Source organism: Portunus trituberculatus, chromosome 41, assembly GCF_017591435.1.
Source record: "Portunus trituberculatus isolate SZX2019 chromosome 41, ASM1759143v1, whole genome shotgun sequence".
NCBI lineage: Eukaryota > Metazoa > Arthropoda > Malacostraca > Decapoda > Portunidae > Portunus > Portunus trituberculatus.
This window is the reverse complement of record NC_059295.1, coordinates 27,787,765-27,808,054: the sequence shown is the minus strand read 5'-3', so window position 1 is coordinate 27,808,054 and position 20,290 is coordinate 27,787,765. Positions and strand designations below refer to the sequence as shown.

The following is a 20,290-nucleotide window of genomic DNA, read 5'->3' as shown; positions in this document are numbered from 1 at the left end:
GAGGCCGTGTCAAGCTGCCTCTCGTGTGCACGTGTCTGTTCCTCCTCGCATCGCTCCTTGATCCACACGTCTGCTCCACACTTGCCTGTCCCTTAGTTAGCTTTACACCGCAACAAATCTACACCCCAACGTGTTTTACTGTCGTTGTGTCACCGTTCCTGCCACTCGCTGCTAACTTTTGTCCTGCCACACGCCTTGCTTACATCCACTTACCCTCACTCTTCCTCCTTACTCTCTATATTCACCTCCATATCCAATAAATCCCTTGTGTACAACCTCACCACTGCTCTACACCCTCTTCCTCTTATCACTACGCCAGACAATTACTGTAAGTATTACTTATTAGTCTATTTGTTGCGGGGGCGAGGTGCGAAACGCCATCACTGGCCTGCCCCCTCTAAACTGGGCCCAGGATGAACTACACTGAACCCGGTGGGGGCGGTAATAAACAGCTTCGAATGGTTCCAAGTTTACTAGACTTGGACAAACAGATATACACAATATTACAACAACAGGGACACCTTGCGCACCATGAGTCTCCCTCCAGAGCGAGTATACGAGATGATTACTGTAAGTAATAACTTACTAGTTTAGTTAGTCTATTTGTTGCGGGGGCGAGGTGCGAAACGCCATCACTGGCCTGCCCCCTCTAAACTGAGCCCAGGATGAACTACACTTAATCCGGTGGGGGTGGTAATAAACAGCCTCGAATGGTTCCAAGTTTACTAGACTTGCACAAACACAGATATGCACAATATAACAACAACAACAGGGACACCTTGCGCACCACCCGGCTCCCACCATGAGTCTCCCTCCAGAGCGAGGGAGGGCCAGAGGAACACTAATCTCACCAACACTGGAGGCAGACTCGTTGACGGCGCCAGGCAGCAGAAACAGGTAGAGGGTGAAGCCAGGGCAGCAGAGGAGAGGCCAGTCCTTGGAGAGTCCAGAGTTTTCTCTGCCGTCTGGGTGTTGGTGAGGCTCGAGGTAAACTGTTAGGTGTTCACTGGGGCCGCGAGACGTGGAGTGACCGAAGAAGCAGGGTTCTCAAGACATACGTGGCAGAGAGAAATGAGCGAAGTGTCGCTCGGGAGTGGCCGAACGATCCAGAACGAGGGGTGATGGTCAGGTGGTGGTCTGCCCTTTACATAACTCTCCCTTCCAAGAGACTAGCCACGGTAGTCTTGTAGAACACCACTCCTAGGGAATGCGATGTCTTCTGGAGAAAAGAAAAGGAGAATAGAAAACATTTAAACTAGACTGAGGAGGTCGGCACATAGATTGTCAGCAACAGCAACGACCCTGAATTTGTATGGTTGCAGTCCTAGACTCCATCTGAGAAGGCGATCATTCTTGCCTTTGAAGGTGTGCATATAGGTGAGGGGTTTGTGATCCGTTTCCAAAATAAACTTTCCGAGGTAAAAAAATCAAACTTGAGAATACTATACCTAGGCATTCCCTCTCAATGGTAGAATACCGGTTTCCCTGGGGAGCAGTTTTCTGCTAGCATACGCAACCGGATGAGGAATGCCAAGATGATATTGAAGTAAAACCGCTCCAATCCCTTGGGTGGAAGCGTCCGAGCTAAGTACAAAAGGATGGCTAGGATCAGGGAGACGAACTATGGGGGTTAGAAGAGAGCATTAATTTGAGCTGGTCGAAACAGGCCTGTAACTCGTCCGTCCAGGTAAGGTGCTCACGAACAGTCTTTTTAGCAGATCAGTCAGAGGGCCAGTGAGCAAGAATGCCTGAGGGATAAAAGACACGTAGAAACTCACTATTCCAATAAATCCTCGTAGAAGTTTCTTGGTGGACGGTGGTGGTGGTATCCTGCAGAGCGCTTCCACTTTGGAAGGCTGAGGTTGAAGACGGTTACCTCCCAAAATGAATCCAAGGTATAGAATGGAAGGAATCCAAAATGGCACTTGGAGATCTCGAGTAAGTCTATGGGTCCTGATCCATGGACATGGCATGATGGGTCTTTAAATGCAGGGCCTAGTCTGTGAAGAGTATATAAACATTTTAGGTTACGTTTGCGCAAGAGCTTGATATAGGTGGCTATAGGTGGCACAAGCCGTGACCAGGCCGAAAGGTAGTCTGGTGAACTCCATTAGAACAATGCACACGAGCTTGATGTAGGTCCGAAAGGTAGTCTGGTGAACTCCATTAGAACAATGCACACGAGCTTGATGTAGGTCCGAAAGGTAGTCTGGTGAACTCCATTAGAACAATGCACATGAGCTTGATATAGGTGGCACAAGCAGTGACCAGGCCGAAAGGTAGTCTGGTGAACTCCATTAGGCCCAAGTGGGTTGGGAAGGCTGTCAGCGGCATGGCTCTGTCAAAGGGACTTGGTAATAAGCCTTGCAGAAATACAATTAAGTGAAGAATCTTAAACCTGAAAACTTGTACATATCTTCCTTAATGTTCCAGCTGGGCTCAGCCTGGAAGACTGTAGCTGTCGAGTTGACGGTAGTCGATGGCCATTAACCATCACGACCAGCGAACAATGTTGAGAAGACCGTCAGATTATTCCTTTCTCAAAAAGGTCAGACCTGTTCAAAGAAATGTTTTAGATGGACAGGGACAGGGTAAATCTTTGTGCTGATACAGCCAGTGGTAGTTAAGACAATATGTTCAACAGAGGAAGTACACCCAGGAACATCAGAGAAAACATTGTCAAACTCTGACAGGAGTTACTCGATGTCAAGTATCTGTGCGACTCCAGGGCGGTCCTTACAGAGCTTTCGTAGGGAAGCTTTAAGTGGTGCATATAGATGTTCAATAAGACCATTACTGCTAGGATGAATATGGAGTTTTAAATCAAGGATTGACTCCTAACAACTTGAAGTTCTTGCATTAATCGAGATGTAAATTGGGTACCTTGATCAGTGAGAATTTCTCGTGGTATACAGACTCTAGCGAAGAGAGTAAGAACTCAGCAACAGAGATATTTCCTTCAATGGCACGGCTTCTGGGAACCCAGTGGCGTAGTCGACTAAAGTGAGGATATACTTGTGGCCTTCTGAGGATAGGAGACAGTGGTCCAACCAAATCTACCGCCACTCTGGAAAAAGGTTCTGTTATAATTGGAAGGAGATAATCCTCTACTACCTTAACCCCTTCCTTACCGCAAGACTTTTGTGGTACACGCGCAAAAGCGACCTCGTGGTACCGCAAGATGCTGCCGTGGTACGTGCGTACCACACCAATACACTTCCGTGTATAACTGGCCTGAATGCGGATTTTGCCTTTTTTCGCCGAGAGACGTCTGCATCAGGCACTGCCTTCTTAGAGACGATCACGCAGTTGCAGCCGGTGGCTGACAATAGTAGTAGCCCAGGAGCCGTTGATCGCGCTGACAACCGCATAATCTGGGAGAGACCGCTCATCCACACAATCCTACCTTGTATTTGTCCTGTGGTTCTTTAAAGGCTCTGGGATTCTTTGGACACTGACCTTACATGCCCTTCTTCCCCACAGTTATAACACCTCACCATCCGGAAGTAGCTTCTTTGGTCCTGTTTAGTGTTAATGGCCTCATTGCCCTTTTCAGTAGATTTTGAGGCCTTATGGTAAGCAGATCTCCCAGTGGCTCCGCTGGAGTTCTGCTTAGGGTAGGCATTGTGAGCTGCAGCCCAATCAGCCTTATCCACGGCAGTCTTAAGGTTGGTGGTATCCTGCTCCTTTAAGAAAATACGGAGATCGTAAGAAAGGGAAGCAATGAACTGATCTAAAATGATAAACTCACGAAGGGATTCAAACGTTGGTGAAATATGACACGACTCCACCCAGGAGTCAAATAGCTGAAGACTGGTAGACATCTGGCGGTAATTTCCCCCCCCACTCTGATCTTAGTTCCTGGAAGTCTAGAAAACCAGTCGGTAGGAGAGAACCGCTCTAGATTTCAGCAGCTTTCTGTCAGTAGACTCCCAAAACCAGACTCTCCTCGTCATTGTTAAGAGCGTGGCAATACGCTCAAATCTGGGCAGCTAGGCGGCGATGTCCTCTCCTTGGTATGCTGGAAGCTTCGGTCCTTGCACGCCAGCATCAGGACATTGTGTAGCAAGTTCAAATTCCCGTTCCTTCTCACATTCGTCCCGTTCTCGTTCCTCGTCCCTGTAATCCCGATTTTCACTTAAGAGACAGGGAAATCCCTTAACATGAAGGAAAGTCAGACACCCTTGAGTCAACCATGAAAACATTAAAAATAAGCACACATGAATTAAGCATGTACAAAATATTCCTCGGCCCGGTCATCCCGATTTTCACCTAGAGACAGGGAAATCCCTTCTTGAGTCAACCTTGAGTCAACCATGAAAACATTAAAAATTAATTCTCACGCACACATGAATTATGCATGTACAAAATAAACCACAAGAGTAGAAAAATTGATGAAGCCGAAATAGATCAAATATCTCACAGGTAGGAGTAAAAAAATTAATCAGTGCACAACCACCCAAAAACGGATCAAATTTCAGGTAGGTAGAAATTACTTAATCACTCGCACCACATACAGCCAAGCAAAACGTATACGTAAATAGTTACAAGTGAACCCCACACAAGGACTCACAAGGACACTTAGCACATGTACACAAGCACTGACTGGCAAGCACACTGCGCATAACTGGTTCCTCTGTAGGAGCAATGGCTACTCTACAATTACGTCTAGGCGACAAACCACAGTAAGGTACTATGAACCAGCCGATTAGAGGCTACTCGCTCAAGAGAACGAGGGTGGTTAAAAGTCACTGGACCTGCACTTAACCATGTGTAGATTAGAGGACACATGGGTCTGCACCTAATCTTGCTCAATTCACCGAGGCCGAACGTATAACTACACAATACGTAGAGGACACGTGGGTCTGCACCTAATCTTCCTCAATTCACTGAGGCCGAACGTATTAACTACACAATAATACGTCCGAGAAGGAAAAACATTGCACCACTGAAACACTTTGGTATAGAAAAACTAGCGAAACAGTAAGAGTTCGCACAACTCGGCACTAACACATCCAACACCCCAAAGAATCTGTAGTTCAATATCCTGGCGAGGTCGCCAAAACGTAAGTAATAACTTACTAGTTTAGTCTGTTACGGGGGCGAGGTGCGAAACGCCATCACTGGCCTGCCTCCTCTAAACTGGGCCCAGGATGAACTACACGTAACCCGGTGAGAGCAGTAATAAAGAGCTTCGAATGGTTCCAAGCTTACTAGACTTGCAAAACACAGGTATACACAATATAAAAGTGACACCATGCGCACCACGACTCTCCCACCAGAGCGTGTGAGGGCCAAAGGAACACTAACCTCACCAACACTGAAGACAGATTCGTTGACGGCGCCGGGAAGCAAAGCCAGGGCAGCAGAGAAGAGGCCAGTGCTTGGGGAGTCCAGGGAGTTCTCTACCGTCTGTGTGTTGGCGAGGCTCGAGGTAGACTCGGTTAGGTGTTCACTGGGGCCTCGAGACGTGGAGTGACCGGAAGAAGCAGGGTTCTCGAGACATACGTGGCAGAGAGAAATGAGCGAAGTGTCGTTCGGGAGTGGCCGAACGATCCAGAACGAGGGGTGATGGTCAGGTGGTGTTCTGCCCTTTACAATTACCTAACATCACCATCTCTGTGTCAATTGTCTTTCCGTTAACCCATTCAGTACCATGACGCGTTTCCATATTCGTTCTGCTTACTATTTAATGATTTTATACATCTTCAAAAATTTGTGTGGGGATTCATATAGTAAAGACTCTGGCCATTCATCATTTGCTCTCAATAGACTCTTCTTCCAAATGTCAATAAAATGGTTTAATCGTACATAAATCTCAAGGTAAATAGGTAAATGTGTGTCCAAGTATTGAAATAGTTAAGCATCTTTGTCTCATTTCACTACATCGTCCTTCAGTAAAGTACTAATGTTTCATTCCACTTACAACGTCCTTTTCTCCACTATTTCTCTGTATTTTCCACTTCATTTACTTCACAAAACCTGTTATCTTAAACCTAGTGTCTCTCTGATATCGCATCCCAAATCCTAATACATCACTTCCCTATTCCCTACACATCCCAGCCAAACATCCTTTCAAACCTTTCACCCCAGAGACACCTCACTCCATCCCCCTCTGCCTCAGGATTCACTAGCCTTTCGCGAGAACGACGAGGTAACTTGCGAAACACCCCCACGAGGACTACCTAAAAGTTTGCAATTGGCGACTAAATGTTGTTCACTTGCGCTGGGCAGTGAGGAGCCTGGGGAAGGGTTGAGAGGAGAAATCTGGGGTGAGAAAGGGCGGGGACAACTAGCGGGAGTTTCGTGTTTTAATTAAGTGAGGTCTTTACCGTTTATCTTTCGTGTAATAATGTGATTGGTGTGCACTATTAACAGACACCACTTGAGCTTCCCTATCGTAGTCTCTCACGCTCTTTACCTCTATACATGACTTCCTTGGCAACGGTTAGGATATATCTTCTCAATATCCACTACTTCTTTTTGTCCTTCGTGTTCTTATCTTGTCTCTCACGCTCCCTCATTCCCAAGTGACTCTCGTGGTAACTCCTACATTTTCCTCTCCCAGCATCATATCGTTCTGGGTCTAAGAATCGGGACACGTGTGATGCAAAGTTTTACACCTACATTTGTAAACGTTATTCTCTCCATTCTCTTTAATTTTGACTATTTTCAAAGACCACGAAGATTATTGTCCAGATTCTTATGGGTGTTCTTCCTTGTTAAATTATCGGTAATAGCAGTAATTTATGCTTGAAACTTCCCAAAACACTTCCTCTAGACTGTTAAAAATGATCGAGGTCACACGCCGGAAAGTTTTGAAATGTAGATCTGAATGTCAAATGGTTAACTGTTTGCCTTTTGCTTCAGACTCGTGTTGTCTATTTCAGCTGTTTGGTGACTGCAGCATTTCTCTCCATACTCGGTGCCATTTCTTAGACGAGTTGTAGAATTTTAATAATGTAAACGACTAAAAAAGAAAACCGTAGTGTCGCATCGTCAGTTCGCGTGCTGATTGAAACACCATGCAATTATTTTTTTTTTAACGGAAGAGAGTAAGTTGGCAAGGGCAACAAGGAAATATTATAAAAAAAAAAAGTCCCACTTGATTGCTAGTTCCCTAAAAAGGTCAGTAGAGTAAGCCAAAAGTCTGGGACAAATGTCTTGAAAGTTATATAGTAATTATAAGATTTTTCCCTTTATCCTACACCTCCTTTTCTTTTTATTCTAGTCACAAAATTTGCACCTTTTATAAACGTAACTGTAACAACCTAAGTGCCACGTGGAGGTTGTTCTCTCGTTCTATGAAGCTTACACAGTACAATTCAATTAATGATTAGATGTTTCCGTTTTCCTTGTACAAGCCTGTGTTTTGTGTGGACTTCGGGAGCTGTTCACGTGGTTTCTAGTTGTTCATTTGCTACTGGAAACCCTTACAATACAATACATATCAAGACATTTCTCCCTTTCTTTCAGCTAACCCTTTGATCTGCAGGAGGACTGGCAATTAACCACTTTAGTACTGAGACGCATTTTTTACCATAAGATTTATGTACGATTAGACCATTTTATTGACATTAGTAAGGGTCTATGGAGGAAGTAGATCAATGGCCATAGTCTTCACTACTTTAATCATCCCTCACAAATTTCTGAAACTGTGTAAAATCACCAAATAGCAACCAGAATGAATATGGAAACGTGTCAAGGTACTGAAGGGGTTAAGTGGGCCTTTTTTTTTTAATATCACCCTTGTCCGGTTTCCCCTCTTACATAAATAAAAAAATAGTGAACGATTTGTATTTCACATTGTATGATTCCCGTGATTCGTAGTGTTGTTTATGTAAGCCGTGAGTTCGTGAGTTGTTCGCTTGCCGCTTGAAACACGATAAAATACGACTTAGTTCACGATTACGAGCCGTTTTTTCCTGGTACGACTGTGTTTAGCGGTGGTGGTGTTTATGTAAGCCGCGAGTGTTTACGTGGAGCCACTGACCGCACACAAATGAACCGTTGTTATGTCTTACCCTAACAGGTTATCCTCCTTATCTCTTGTCCTATTGTTGAATAGACCGAGGCGCCCCATTCCCAGGACCGAACACCATTAAGGCTATTGAGGATCAGAATACCGTGACGCTGATTTGAGAATACGTGATTTAAACTCTTTCAATACTGCGACACATTTTTATCTGAGATTTTTGTACTATTAGACCATTTTATTGGCATTAAGAAGGGTTTATGGAGGTCAGAAGACTAATAGCCAGAGTCTTCACTATTTTAATCTCCGACATAAGTTTCTAGAGCTGTATAAAATCACGAGATATTAAGCAGAATGAATATGGAAACGTGTCATTGTATTGAAGGTGTTAACGCTGATTTGGGGATGGAGTTAATTGGTTGAGGCGCTGCTTTGAGATGAAACAAGCTCATCTCGTCGCTGTCTTGAGATGAAAGTAGCTCACTCTGGCTTTGTTTAGATTGAACTGCCTGCTTTTAACGTTGATTTGGGATTAAACTAATTTATTTTGTCCAGTATTGAGATGAAACTGCTGTATTTAACTGAGTCAGACGATGAAGTAAAACGAAACTGATTTATACTGACGCTGCCTTGAAATTCTTGCTATATATTTTGACTGATTTAAGACGAAACTGGATTATTCTAACACTTAGATACTTCGACTTTTGAATTGAGATCGAGTTGATATGTATCTTTACTTTTAGAACAGAATTAAATTAACAGTATGCAACACAAAACTAACTTCTATTGATCCTAATAGTACAAATCTACCTTGCACTAACACCTACTTGAACAGAAACTAAGATATTTCGACTCTAATTGGAAACAAAACTATTATATACATTTTTTTAATAGATAACACTACCAGTGCAAAAAAATTAGACGCGAAAAAATGAGTCACTTAATGTAATTTAATGCTATGATTTGCGCCTAATCCTTTCAGACACGGATATCCAGTGGAATTAATGAGCTTTTATTTGGATAATTAGCGGCGTGGGGGACAGGGGGGAGGGAAGGGAGGAGGGAGTGTCGGCCAGCACGTGTAGGTAGGCAGGTGACGCTCGTGTGACGCTCACTGCACGGGGCGACTGTCACCTGGTACCGGAGGTTGACATGGACTGATACTGGCGTGTGTGAGTGTGTGTGTGTGTGTGTGTGTGTGTGTGTAATAATAATAATAATAATGTGTGTGTGTGTGTGTGTGTGTGTGTGTGTGTGTGTGTGTGTGTGTGTGTGTGTGTGTGTGTAAGCTAGTAAGTCTTCTCCCTCACCTCTTCCTCTCTCTTTTCCTTTAATTTCCTTTGCTATACGTCTTTTTTAATGTCTGTGATACTAAAAAAGGAAAAAAAACGAAAATAAAACAGATGCGTGTGTAAGTAAGCAAGCAAGCAAGTAAGTAAGCATTCTCTCTTACCTCCTCCTCTTTCCTTTCCTCTAATTTCCTCTTCTTTACAGCTTTTTTTTAATGGATCATACAAAAAAAAATTGGAAAAAAAAATAGTGAAAGACAAACTTCAACTTCATTACAACTCCCTAAACAAAAACAACAAAAAAATCATGACAAAATACAACATCCCTTCACTTCACTTCACCATGTCCACTTCAGAGATTCAATAAAAGCATTCCAGGATGACATTAACGGAACAAGAACGCGTTTAACCCCTTCAGTACTGGAACGCACTTTTATCATGAATTTCGTATGCAATTAGACGATTTTATTTACATTATGAAGAATCTATGGAGGTCAGTAGATTAATGGCAAGAGTCTCCACCATTTTAATCCTCACATAAGTTTCTGAAGCTGTGTAATGTCGCCAAATAGTAAGCAGAATAGAGATGAAAATGTGTCATGGTACTGAAGGGGTTAAACTGATACAAATGTTGGGTTTTTGTGCGGTAATGATAGCTAGGTGGCAAAAATACTACTACTACTACTATTAATTCCTTTTGACACCTGTTCTGTTAAGTAAATGAGGTGCAGGTGAGAGTGGTGGGGATTTGGGGATGTGGCTACTAAGAGAAGGGATTAAAGGTAAAAGGTGGGTGATTGGGAGAGACTGGGAAAGAGAGAGAGTGAGTGAGGATTGTGTAACTGAGGTGATGTGATGCGTGGGGTGTTAATTAAGTGCGAGGCCTTTTATTAATTACTGCTGGCTCTCTCTCTCTCTCTCTCTCTCTCTCTCTCTCTCTCTCTCTCTCTCTCTCTCTCTCTCTCTCTCTCTCTCTGTTTAGGTTCATTTTCTCATTTACAGTAGTAAGGAACTACTACTACTACTACTACTACTACTACTACTACTACTACTACTACTACTACTACTACTACTACTACTACTAGCATTATATACTACTACTACTACTACTAGCTTTATACTACTACTACTACTACTACTACTACTACTACTACTACTACTACTACTACTACTACTACTACTACTACTACTACTACTACTACTACTACTACCACCACCACCACCACCACCACCACCACCACCACCACCACCACCACCACCACCACTACTATTACTACTACTACTACTACTACTACTACCACCACCAATATTACTACTACTACTACTACTACTTTCACCACCAATATTACTACTACTACTACTACTACTACTACTACTATTACTACTACTACAGGTGCAAAGACGCTGAAGAACATGGCACAATGACACCAGCACATCGTGACACACTCTAAATTGATATCTTCCCACGCGTCACGAATTTTCACGTCTCCTTAGCACTTTGTAGTATTAAAAGAACAGTAGATTCTACCACCTCACTCAACCATCACATTCTTCTTGTATGTGTGTGTGTGTGTGTGTGTGTGTGTGTGTGTGTGTGTGTGTGTGTGTGTGTGTGAGTGAGTGTTCCGACATGCTAATTCCACTATGTAAGAGGAGTGTTCTGTAATGCAAGACAAGATTAGTGATTGTTGACTTCCTTTGGTTAGTGTGGCAACTGTTAAAAGTATTCGTAAAAGTCATCAGTCGAAAGTGAGAGTGAAGATGAGATTCTATTGTTGTAGATCGTTGGATGGGAGGGGGGGAAGAGGAGATAAGGATAAATTACACAGAAAGAAGAGAACGTTGGGAAGAGAAGAGGATGAGGAAGAGGAAGTGCAAAGTAGATAAAGAGGAGAAGGAAGGAAGTGACGTTATCCTGAGCTAAGATAAGGCGCTTCATTTTACATACATGCACAGTTTAAAAGAAAATATTATACACACACACACACACACACACACACACACACACACACACACACACACACACACCAAGGCTGTTCGTTGCTTCTGTTTGTTTGTTTATCTTGGGGGTAGGAGTGCGGGTGTAGGTGTGAGGGGGGTTGGATGTGGGGCAGGGTGTTGTGGTTAGTGTTGTGGCTGGCAGCGCCGGGAACGGATTATATTTCATTCAGAGGTAGATAGTGTGTGTGTGTGTGTGTGTGTGTGTGTGTGTGTGTGTGTGTGTGTGTTGGCAATTATCAAGGCTGTTCCTTATCGGTCTGTCACTTCATAACACACACACACACACACACACACACACACACAAACACACAAACACGCAGAAGGATATCGCTCGGGACTCCCAAACTATTTATAGATAATGATAATGGTGATTAAACAGAAGTATCCAGTATGTGTGTGTGTGTGTGTGTGTGTGTGTGTGTGTGTGTGTGTGTGTGTGTGTGTGTGTGTGTGTGTGTGTGTGTGTGGGTGCGCTATAATGCACAGTAATAATGATAATGATAAAAGTGTATCAGCGTTATGTAAGAGGCAGCACTTGATTGAAATAAAAACAGAGCTGACCAAAACTATGTGTACTGAAAATAATACAAAACAATATTAAAAGAAATCAGTTTTATTTTTGATAGTTCAGACAACTGTATTGGAAGATGAGCACTTTGTCAATGGAATGTAAAGTGTTGATGAAAGATAAAAAAAAAAAAAGAGAAACAAGAACAAGAATTAATGAAGATTTCTTTCATATCTGTCCCACTTCTGTTAACCTACTATAAGTGACAGGTGCCCCAGTCATTGTGGGAACCCAGTCAGGCTAACTCCAGGATCGTAACAAAATATTCAGTCAGAAGCATGCGTCTGGCACAGATAGATAGATGTATATATCCTATGACTTGACTTCTTTTAATATAGAAATTTCAAAGCATCCCTATCTTTCTGCTAACTCTTTCTGACATGCAGGAGACTGGGAACTAAGTGGACCGAACAGAATTCCTTTCCAGTCTAATCCATTTATGTATATTCATACCCTTTATATCTCAACCGTTATTACTATTCCATTATCCCATTAGAAATATATCCCTTCTTCTTTTCTAACCCCATTCGTATTTTCTCCCCCATTCTATTTACGAGGGAGGGAGAGGAAGGGTGAGAGAGAGAGAGTGAGAGAGAAAGAAAGGATGAAAGGGGAAAAACCACCATGTGTTATGTACATATTTCAATCCTTTACACTCTATCTGCCAAAAATTTCGCAGCCACCACCGCTACAGTCACCGCCGCTGCCTCCCGAAAGCCACACACACACTCGCACAAACAGTTGGCCGCAGATGGGCGGGGGAAGGGTGGAGGGGTGGATGGTGCAGCTACACATGCCGCGGGAACATAAATTTGCTTATCGCCTGCCTGTGAAACTTTATCTGTCACTCCTTCCCTGGTTTTTCTCCCTTTGTGTGTGTGTGTGTGTGTGTGTGTGTGTGTGTGTGTGTGTGTGTGTGTGTGTGTGTGTGTGTGTGTGTGTGAGAGAGAGAGAGAGAGAGAGAGAGAGAGAGAGAGAGAGAGAGAGAGAGAGAGACCGACTGACCATTACTGACCGCACGTGCTGAAATTGTCAAATATCACACACACACACACACACACACACACACACACACACACACACACACACACACACACACACACACACACACACCTCTCGCCAAGTAACACCCGCATCCAGGCACTATTTCGGAGCACGTGTCCACCCCCACCAGGCGCCTCGGTGACTGCGTGCCTTCACCTTATCAGGGAAACCATCTGGGAAATTACAGAGATAAGTTACTTGTACACTCATGCTTAGAAGCCCAGTAACCTGTCACGCCGACTCCTATTGTGTGCGGTGTTTTGCTTCGTTACTGTTGAGTATCCATACAAGATCTATTTAACCCTTCAGTACTAGGACGTATTTCTACCTCGAGTTTTGGGTATGATTAGACGATTTTATTTACATCAGGAAGGGTCTATGGAGGTCAGAAGATTAATGGCCAGAGTCTTCACTGTTTTAACCCCCACACAAGTCTCTGAAGGTGTATAAAATCACCCTATAGTAACCAGAATAATTACGAATACGCGTCATGGTACTGAAGGGGTTAGTTGATGGTTAGGGATATCGCTAAGCAGGCTGGAGGTGTGTGTGTGTGTGTGTGTGTGTGTGTGTGTGTGTGTGTGTGTGTGTGTGTGTGTGTGTGTGTGTGTGTGACGCGTTACTCTATCGCTGATCTTGACTGGACAGCGGAGGTTTGGTAATTGGTCAGTCCGTCACGTGTTGAGCCCCACCTGTCACGTGTTCTTCTTGAAACATAACCCCTTCAGTACCAGGACGTGTTTCCATATTCATTCTGCTTACTATTTGGTGATTTTACACAGCTTTAGAAACTTATGTGGGGGATTAGAATAGTAAGGACTGTGGCCATTAATCTTCTGACCTCAATAGTCCCTTCCTAATGTCAATAAAATGGTCTTATCGCACACAAATCTCAAGGTAAAAAAATGTCTCCCGGTATTGAAGGAGTTAACGGTGCTGCATGGTGTGTTTACTCGTATTTTGATCAGCATTACTTTTGTTCCATCTTCTGTACACGCGTTCATTAATCATTTATTTAGTTTTATTGTCCACTTTTGTTCCTTGCACTTTCTCTCGTATAATCCCAGTTCATCAGTTTGTTAGATTTATTCTCGAAAAAACAATTACGTGATGCGACTTCTTAAACCCATACTACATTACGTAAAGATGAAGATAGAAAATGGAAAAATGGATTGATTATTGTTAATGTAGCAGCTTGCAATGAACTTCTATAAAACCTGCAACGTCTCCATAACGCCAACACCTTCAGCTGACTTCATGTGACAGTTTTCTTCTTTATCTTGACTCACAATGAAGGAAAACCCAAGAGCGAATACCAAATTTAGGATTACAAGGTTGACTGTTTGTTGACTCCCCTTCCGTTCAAAAGAAAGTAAAAAAGAAACGATTCCAAGGTTGTGGTGCTATAATACAAACACTTGCATTTAGCCACACCTCACCAAAAATCTTGACAATATTCCCCACTTGATCTGTCCTCCTGAGCGCTCTGCTAAACCTTTCTATATGTGTAAGGAGTGTTTTTAGTGTATTTAGCTGTCTTTTACATTTGTCAGGTGAGTAAAATCTACTCAAAGGCGACAAACCACAGTGATGTCGAAAGAAAAGGGGGGAAAATGTCTTCTAATTCATTCCTCCTGTAAAAGACACCAGTAATGATGTCCACAAAAAAAAAAAAAATTGTTTCGACTTGTGGTGTTATAACAAAAAAAACACTAATAATGTCCGCAAAAAAAAATTGTTTTGACTCATTATGAAAGATGAAAAGAAAAAAGACCCATTGACCTATACTTTCCTAATTCAATTTCTTCATTTATTTATTCATTATTATTCTTTTTATTTACTTCTGCATCTTTAGTGTAGTGCTACGTGAGGATGTTTATTAACTTACCATGAAGGAAAGAAGCAAAACTAGCACGTACTTCACTGAACACAAAGTTGTTTTTTTTTTTCGTGAAACTTGAACAGAACAAAGAAGATCACGGAATATATAGCTTTACAGAGAGAGAGAGAGAGAGAGAGAGAGAGAGAGAGAGAGAAAAAAAAACAGGGCAAATGAGATAGCGCTTTTTTCCCGCGGTCTGCGTTGCTGGGCGGGCGGACATTGTTGTGTTATGCATTTGTTTACTTACTTGTTCGCTCTCGTCTCCGTGATGAGCTTGGAGGCAGCGAGGGATTACTGGCACGATTAGTAAATGTTGCCTCCACTGAGTTATTTTTGTCGGTAATGCTTCAAGAGGCGCCTTCATTTATCGTTCTGTAGCTCCTAACCATCACCATCACCATCAACATCACCATCATTGCCACTATCACCACCGCCACCATCATTACCACCACCAGCACCGCCTTCATTTGTCGTTCTGTAGCTCCTGGCCTTCATTACCATCACCATCACTATCATTACCACCACCATCACCATCATCATCAGCAGCAGCATCATCGCCATCATCATCATGTCTAACTCTACTAATCTTTCAAGGAACTGGCAATCAAGTGGGCCTTTTTTGTTATATTTTAGTTGTCGTCCTTGGCCATCATCCTCCCGTCTTTCTTAAAAAAACACCATCACCATCATTATCATCACCACCATCATTACCATCATCATCCTTGTCACTACTACCATCACTACCACCACCATCATCATCTGTGTATCACCATCATTATTATCACCATCATTATCACCACCACCATCACCCTCACCATCACCATCACCATCACCACCACCATCAACTGTGTATCACCATCATTATCACCACCACCATCACCATTTCTTTATCACCACCACCATCATCACCACCACCACCATCACCCCACCACCACCATAATCATCATTATAATCACCCCTATTACCATCCCTTTATCACCACCACCACCACCACCACCACCACCACCACCACCACCACCACTACCACCATCACAACAGCACATTACTCTCTCATAACCACTTACAACTTTTTAGGCTCATTTTGATGCTGTAGCTCCATAAATACGTGGCCTTGTAGCTCAGAAACGACACAACTAGCTTTTTAACTTCACTGTTTTATTTATCCATTCAAATAATTGTTTACGGTGTTCTCAGTGTCAGTAAAGCATGACGATAAGTGTCTGTACTCATAAACGTATCGCAATCTTTCTCTCTCTATTCATGAGCTACAGTGAAAGTTACTCATATTTCTTCACCTCTCTTTTTAATCAAACAGGGGGGGGGGGATATTTTGCAACCGTAACAGCATGTGCCTGGCTCTCTACTCCATACACATACTCACCCATTCATTTCAACACACAGAACTTTAGTTGTCATGAGTTCAAGGCCATTCTAATCCCTCGTTTCATTTACATTGTTGTGGTATTGATTTTCTGCATAGGGAAGAGTGGTGTAACTTGGTGGTAACTAAGGATCAGTGTGGAAAAAGTCTTAAGCTATTTTTTTATGTAAGATGGGAAAGCTGGCCAAGGGTAACATAAAAAAAAAAAAAGGCCCACTAAGTTGCCAGTCCCCTTGCAGATCCGAAAGAGTTAGCCAAAAAAAAAAGGGGGATAATTGTCTTGAAACCACCCTCTTAAATCAAGCGAAGTCATAGGAAGGAGTGGTGGCAAACAGTAGCAGTAGCAGTAACAACACCAGCAGGTTTTGTTGTTGTTGTTATTTTGGTTGATGTTGTTGTTGTAGGAGAAACAAGAAAATACATTAACACAAAAGGTAAATGATAAATAAACCGAATGAAGGAAACGTCTCTAGATTATAAGAATACAATACAATAGAAATACAAAACAAACACAAATAAGATACAAATACAATAAAGGATCAGAGAAAAAAAGAAAATTATATTTGTCTCCTGAAGGAACAAGAAATTAATAAGAACAGGATCTGTGTATGATTCATTAATACTGACATGTTCCTTCTTCTATGTCACGCCCTTCATTGAAAAAAATGACGTTAGGAAAGTTTACTGTCGATAATGATATAATGTTAGTTCACAAACACAGTATTTTACGTGATTGTGTGGTAACTGTGATTGTGATGGTGGTGGTGGTGGTGGTGTAATAGTGCTGTGAAGGTGGTGGTTGGTGGTGGTGATGATAGTGACATGTTGGTCTTTCAGTAGTGGTAGTAATGACAAAGATTTGGTTAGTGTATGTGTGTGTGTGTGTGTGTGTGATTCACCTCGGTCGGCTACTGGTCATCCCAGCCAGTCTTCCCCATTACGGAGCGACCTCAGAGCTCATAGACCGATCTACGGGTAGGAGTGAGACCACAACACACTCCACACACCGGGAAAGCGAGGCCACAACCCCTCGAGTTACATCCCATACCTATATACTGCTAGGTGAACAGGGGCTACACATTAAGAGGCTTGCCCATTTGCCTCGCCGCACCGGGACTCGAACCCGGGCCTCTCGATTGAGAGTCGAGCGTGCTAACCACTACACTACGCGGTGTGTGTGTGTGTGTGTGTGTGTGTGTGTGTGGTTACGATAATAATGAATGTTTTTTTTTATTATCTTCATCTTATCATCATCATCATGATCATCATCAATAATAGGTGAAGGCAAACAATAAAAAAATTACAGAATTATCCTGCATGAATAAGAGAATATTACGCCGCCTCACACTAAGAGAGAGAGAGAGAGAGAGAGAGAGAGAGAGAGAACGACCCAAGCAATTTTCCCTCCGTCTGTCACTCGAAGGCTCATTGATATTACTATTATTATATACCATTAATATTATTGCCGCAGCTACTCATCCATTTACACGCGGGGTAGCAGCAGCAGCAGCAGGAGGAGGAGGAGAAGGAGGAGAACAACAATAACTAAAACCCAACCAGACGAGGCATTCATTCATGGGGAGGGCACACACGCATAAATTCTAACCCTTTCCCATTTCCTGTCAAAAGAGGAAGGAAACAGACAGAGAGAGAGAGAGCGAGGGACTGACACCGATGCATAGATTTGAAGTGTGGCGGGCGATCGGAGCGGAGCGGGACGGCTGGCAGCGGGCGGGATGGTGGTTGACTGTGGGTGAGTGAGAAATGATGCCAGACACTGATCATCTCTCTATGCATTTATTACTATTTTCTCCATATACTAGTAACGTTTATGGTTTACCTGATGTATATTTTGCTTTATATTTATCCCTTTGTTACGTATAGTAGGGCCAGGAGTCATGTAGTTAGTGCATTAAGGTTTATCTTAATTTGGCGTAATTTTCAAAGCGCGCAACTGGTAACTCATTTCTTTCCCTTCTTTCCTTGTCAACAATACCCGCCTCTCGTAGCGCTAACCAGCGTTGCCATTATATTCCCCTTTTTTTCCCCTTCCTCTTGTCCCCTGTGCCTTCCTTCCCCGTGCTGCTGTGCTTCCTTATCGTGGTTTTCCTCGTAGTGTGAGGTGAAGAGTCAGGTTACGGAAAGAATGCGGAAGGTGATGTGTGGTGGCGTATCTGAGGGAGGCCAGAGATGAAGTGACGTGTTGGCTTGATTTGAGTAATGATCCTGTACTCTCTCTCTCTCTCTCTCTCTCTCTCTCTCTCTTGTGGCGTATTGAATAATAATGACAGATAAATGACCGCCGAGCAGGAGGGGGACAAATGTGGCCCACCCAGATATTTCCGCGGTAATGGAGAGAATGAGAAAGATTGTCCATATGCCATTATGTCTGTGTTTGCTTGTGTGTGTGTGTGTGTGTGTGTGTGTGTTTCTGAACCACTAAATCTAGTCGTTCTTTCTCCTTCTGCTTCTTCTTCCAGATATCCCATTCATAACCAGCAAACATAACTCAATTTACTGTCGCCTTCCACATCACAGAAGTTGCCATACTCGCACACTACCTAATCCACCACGTGCCTTCTGACCTGCCCCATCCTCTCACATCCTTCTGTATCTCTTTCACGTGACACACAACCAATAGAAACTCGTTTGTCCCGCTAACTACTCATGAAAGACGATTACATACTTACATGTGATCTTGTCATGCGGAAGTACGTATAAGGGAGGTAACTTGAATAGGCTAATTGAGAGAGAGAGAGAGAGAGAGAGAGAGAGAGAGAGAGAGGAGCTGCCGAGGAGTCTCCAAATGCACAGGTTCGAATCCTGCCCACGGTCCGAATGTAGGTTGGGCTTCCTCCCTCGGGGCAACGGTTTGTTAGCGGGTGGGCTTTGAGATAAGAGGTACCCCAAAAAGTATCCCCTTAGCCCATAAATTCCTGTGAAAATAGAATAGTAAAATAGAGAGAGAGAGAGAGAGAGAGAGAGAGAGAGAGAGAGAGAGAGAGACGGTGTTTCAATGTAATGTAACAAGCGTTTCACTGCATAAACAGCAATAAGAAACCCTATGTAACCCCGTAACTGTAAATGCTATCCGCTTACTTCGTTTTAGTATTTTTGTACAATTTTGCCGACAAAAGATATATAAATAACCACAAATCATTAAAAAGCAATAACCTTTACTAAATACGAGAACACATTTTCATTTAAGTGTTATCTTTTAAAAGCATGTTCTAATCTTGCGGGAGACCATTATGTAGTGTTAATCTGAGCAGCCACAAACATTAAACCCTTGAGTACCATGACGCGTTTCCACATTCATTCTGCTAACTATTAGGTGATTTTTTACAGATTCAAAAACTTGTGTGAGGATTAGAATAGTGAAGACTCTGGCCATTAATCTTTTGACCTCCATAGAGCCTTCCTAATGTCAATAAAATGGTCTAATCACACACAGATCTCAAGGTACAAATGTGTCCCAGTATTGAATGGGTTAAACGCGTCAAAAGTGCTTTAAAGTCAACCCATTCCAACCTGCAGCGAAAGAACGGTATTGGTATTCTTCGTTTTCTACACTGAAGGGACAGACAAGCGCTGAAGGGACACAGAAGCGGCCGCCCAGTGTCTCGGCTCCCATGGTTTCATTGCCTCCCACTCCTGTGCCTCGCGGTGCCGCTGGGTCTTATCTAACCAGATCCCGCCACACCTGCCTGGGTTCATTGTCCTGCCCACGAAAAGAACCACTGTCCTCCATTCATGGCCTGGATGCCCTAGAATGTGGTTTTCATCGTCCTCTTTCAACCCACATATCTCTCTCTCTCTCTCTCTCTCTCTCTCTCTCTCTCTCTCTCTCTCTCTCTCTCTCTCTCTCTCTCTCTCTCTCTCTCTATCTCTCTCTCTCTCTCTCTCTCTTTCTCTGGGTCTTTCGTAGTGTTTTCATTGCTCTAAAATTATTCAATCGATGGAGTGTTAGATTTTATGTTATTTTGGATCCGTATAATTTTCATTTTCTTGTTCTTTATTTCATGTTTTGCAGTTATCTATTTTTACCGCCCACGTTTTCTTTTTTCTTTCCTTCTGTCTTGTCGAGTTGTTGCGGCTGCGTGGTGGTGGTGGTGGTGGTGAGGGTGGTGGTGTCGTCAATCGAGTCACT

The 20,290-nt window shown here is 43.0% G+C and overlaps 2 long non-coding RNA genes and 1 other non-coding gene across 3 annotated transcripts in view; 1 reads left to right on the top strand and 2 right to left on the bottom strand.

The window, feature by feature from the left end:
* The window catches only part of LOC123516990, a 128,134-nt gene that overhangs the window by 3,567 nt on the left and 104,277 nt on the right, over positions 1-20,290 (top strand). The gene's annotated exons all lie outside the window — the stretch shown is intronic.
* Positions 710-5,590, bottom strand: LOC123516989. The gene is made up of 2 exons (XR_006678353.1): positions 5,311-5,590; positions 710-1,219 (listed from the first exon to the last, which is right to left on the bottom strand). It is a non-coding gene; the product is annotated as an uncharacterized LOC123516989 (long non-coding RNA).
* On the bottom strand, positions 17,243-17,314 carry Trnae-cuc. Its single transcript has one exon. It is a non-coding gene; the product is annotated as a tRNA-Glu (tRNA).